At 46.7% G+C, this 4,127-nt stretch overlaps 1 non-coding gene across 1 annotated transcript; it reads right to left on the reverse strand.

Annotated features, from left to right (window-relative positions):
* Positions 1–1,111: 1,111 nt before the first annotated feature.
* On the reverse strand, positions 1,112–1,184 carry Trnak-cuu (transfer RNA lysine (anticodon CUU)). The gene has a single exon. It is a non-coding gene; the product is annotated as a tRNA-Lys (tRNA).
* Positions 1,185–4,127: the final 2,943 nt, after the last annotated feature.

Consider the following 4,127-nt stretch of genomic DNA (forward strand, 5'->3'; position numbering starts at 1 on the left):
CTTACTGATCTTGGAGCCAGGCTGATATTTCTCAAGCCTCATCAATATTATTGTTTCTCTCCCACATTGGTGAGATGATAGGCTTGTGACTGTGCTGGGATTTTTACATGGATGCTAGGAATTTGTCTTAGTTATGGTTACTAATGCTGTGACGAACCATGGTAGCTTGTGTCAAGTTGACAGAAAACTAGCCAGGACCACTGGCCCCTTTCAACTTGACACACAAAAAACACGGCTTTCATTTAGACTCATTCTTTTCTCATTTATCCTAAAGATGACACATTAATAATAACAGAATAAAACTTTACTAACTTTAAAAGTCCAATAGTCTTTACAAATTCAAGCACATTAAAAGTTCAGTACCTTTAAAATATCCAGTTGCCATAAAAATTCCAAATCTCTTATAAAAGTTCAAAGTCTCTCCACTGTGGACTCCTTTAGAAGTTGAGAACAGTCAGGCAGTGCAGTGCATGCCCTTAATCCCAGCACCGTGAAGCCAAGACAGGTGGCTCTCTGGGAATTCAAGGCCAGCCTGAACTAAATAGCAAGTTCCAGGATGGGCTCCAAAGCTACAGAAAAACTCTGTGTTAGGATCCTGCCCTCACTCTTCCGGATTCTGGCATCTTATATCATCAGTGGGCATGGACGACCACACACCTGCCATATGGTCATGCCTTCCCACCTTAAAAAGCTGGGCGTGGACCCCCACATTCTCTTTCTGTGTTTCCTCCTCTGCTTTCTCTCCCCATCTAGCTTCTTTCTAATAAAGCTCTTTCTAACTCTGGTAGTTGTGGCCATGTGTAGTGGGTAGCCATTCCAGCTTTGTTCTGGAAGTTCTAACCCCCATTGAGACTTCGGCAACTGTCACTCCTACAAGGCGGGGCCAAGGGAGGCGCATGGGGGCCCGAGATCGGGATCGGCGAACGCTCTCTTGGTTCCAGGACACTGGATGGTGGAGGTAGACAGAGGAGAGCTCCAGAGAACACCGCTGGACTGTGATACACCTTCCCCAGACCCCGCGACCTACCTATCCCTTATTTGTAAGTTACGCCATTAAATAAATCTCCTTTTAACTACGTGGAGTGGCCTAAATAATTTCACCAATATCTGGCGCCCAACGTGGGGCCCGAACCCACAACCCTGAGATTAAGAGTCTCATGCTCTACCGACTGAGCTAGCCGGGCTCATTATTCCTGGACAATATTTGATAACCATTCCTTTGTATATAGTCTTGTATTAGATTAGAACTTTCTTATTAGGCAAAAAGGGGGAGATGTAGTGGGTAGCCATTCCAGCTTTGTTCTGGAAGTTCCAACCCCCATTGAGACTTCAGCAACTGTCACTCCTACAAGGCGGGGCCAAGGGAGGCGCCTGGGGGCCCGAGATCGGGATCGGCGAACGCTCTCTTGGTTCCAGGACGCTGGATGGTGGAGGTAGACAGAGGAGAGCTCCAGAGAACACCGCTGGACTGTGATACACCTTCCCCAGACCCCGCGACCTACCTATCCCTTAATTTGTAAGTTACGCCATTAAATAAATCTCCTTTTAACTACGTGGAGTGGCCTAAATAATTTCACCAATAGCCATGGCCCGTAACTTTTCCACCAGTAACCAGCTCTACCCACCAGCACCGTTTTGCTATCATTGGTGCCGTGAACTCTGATAGGGAATTCTGTGCACTCAGCTTCTGGGACTGAATGTCAGAAGCCTAACCGAGGACCTATGACTGCCTGGAGACTGCCAGATCAGCTTTTTCCATTTTCCCGGCCACTAGACCTGCACACCACACCTGCCACCACCGTGTCTCCACCACATGTGCAATTGGTGAGTCCTGTTTCCCATGGTTCTGTAGCCTGAAGCATATTACTCGCAATCGGACCTCCCAAGGGGGTCCTTGGGCTGCACTGGCAAGGACACATTCTCTCCCTTGGCAAAGGGGTCATTGTTTGTCAGACTCCCAAGGAGTCCATGTGCTGTGTATGCTCCCAGCCCTTACTCATATCATGATGACCCTTTGGGTAACCTGTGCCTCAGGAACACTTGAGATAGGAGTTTAGGAATCGAGTTTGTTATCTTAATTTTTTTCTGTCAGCTGCAGCCATGGGACATATGGTTGGATAGCAGTAAATTTGGACACGTAACAGCTTCGTGGGAACTTCTGCCAGTAAATGGGCAAATGAAAAGAGTTACTTTATCCACAAGCTTCCTACTAAAGCTTTGAACCCTTTTCCCTTCCCCTACGGCCCCCTGCCATGTGCAGCCACTTCTGTCTATCTGACTTCTGCTTTCCAGTTTCCTACAGTGGGCGAGCTTTAACCCACCTCACCTTAACTCCTGAAAGAGTGAATGGGCTCTCCATTGTAGTGTGGGCTGCTTCTGCTGACTCTCACCCTAATTCACCTTAGCTCCTTCCACTCATTCTCAAGCTGCCATGAGAGGTACAGATGTGTCTGAAAGCAGGCTAGGATCCATGCAAACAAGTTTACAGTAAACAGGATGGCTCTTAAGCCAGAGATCAGTTTATAGCCTGCCTCCTGGCAAATCTTCCTAAAGCTGTCCCCAAGCCAGCAGATATTAAAAAAAAAAAAATACAAGACAAGGAGTAAAATCTGTCTTTTGTTCCCCCAGACCTCCCCAAAATGGGATGAAAACTAAGCATCTGTAAAGAAAGATTCCTGACCCCACAGGAAAAAGTGTCATCTGTGGCAGTCAAGGTATACCAGGGAAGAGATTAAAAAGCCCACGAACAAAATTGCCAAGTGCTGGCATGCTGACTCCCAAATGCCATTGGGTCGGTGTTCTAAGTGTGGAAAAAAATGCCACAAGGATTAGTGAGTGTCCAGCCAGGCCATCAATTGAGCCTTGTTCAAAGTGCTACCTAGAAAGACAACTGGTCAGCTGACTGCCCCCAGGTACCAAGATGGCATGGGAAATCAAGCTAGGACCTCCAGCAGACCTAGGCTTGGCCACAGGCTTGCAGGGAACCCAGAACACAGCATAGAAGTGATCCATTTCTTTTTTTTTCTGGACACCAGAGCCACTCTGGGAATTTTGGGGTCTCACCTCTCCTTATTTCCCTATTGTCAGGGTAGGGAGGACAGCCTTACTCACCCACCTCACCAGATTTAATTGCACTTTCAGGGTTACTTAATGGGAAAAGATTTTCCAGCTAAGATAGGAGCTTTCATTTCATTGCTCCCTCCATGTGCCTCACTCCAGACCTGGCAAGAGCACTTTTCCTCATGGTGTACACAGACAGGGTCCTGATCTCTGCCTTGTCCCTAATTCCAAAGAAACAAGTTCTCATGCACCACAAGCTTTCCTCTCCCCAGTTCCTTCTTCTAACTCACTGCTCAGCTAATGGTACAGGACTACCACAGACTGGAGTCCACAGATTATCAAGTAAGAAAATGTAACACCTAAAAAGTATTTACAACCCCAGATCCAAAAGTATCTGGGTTCAACAAAAACAGACTTTAAAACATGTTCCAATCTCTCTGTCTCTCTCATTAACACTAACCAATACAAGCAGAGTACTAAACGCTACCATGTTCACTTATTTTCTCATGGCTGCTTCTTAATATGTTCAAAATTTCTCCCAAGCTACAGAAACTGGCTTAAATCCACCTGTACAGGTCAGATCTACTTCAGGCTTTTCCTGTCTCACCAGCATCCTGTCAGACGCAAAAGTGGCCAGGGTGTCAAGCCAAGAGGGATGAATGGCCACAGGGCAGCAGGACAGCCTAACCCACCATCCCAGGATGCCTGTCTACTTCAGAATCTCCCCTTCCTATTCCCTCCAAGAGCCAACTGATGCCCACCAAGTCAGCTAGAAGCAGTTTTTCTGAGAGAAACAATGCCCCTATTCCTATGCACTCACTTTTTTATAATAAGCAAAAAGTTTGGAATGTTAGGATCCTGCCCTCACTCTTCTGGGTTCTGGCATCTTACATCATCAGTGGGCATGGGTAACTATGTACCCAAAGTGTGGTCATGCAATCCCTGCCTTAAAAAGTCAGACAGGGACCTCCACACTCTCTTTCTGTGTTTGCTCTCTGTGCTCTCTGCTCCTACCATCTTCCTTTCTCTACAGGCCTGGCTTCTTTCTTATAAAGCTCTTTCTAACT

The sequence above is a fragment of the Peromyscus eremicus genome, chromosome 15 (assembly GCF_949786415.1).
Source record: "Peromyscus eremicus chromosome 15, PerEre_H2_v1, whole genome shotgun sequence".
Classification (NCBI taxonomy): Eukaryota; Metazoa; Chordata; class Mammalia; order Rodentia; family Cricetidae; genus Peromyscus; species Peromyscus eremicus.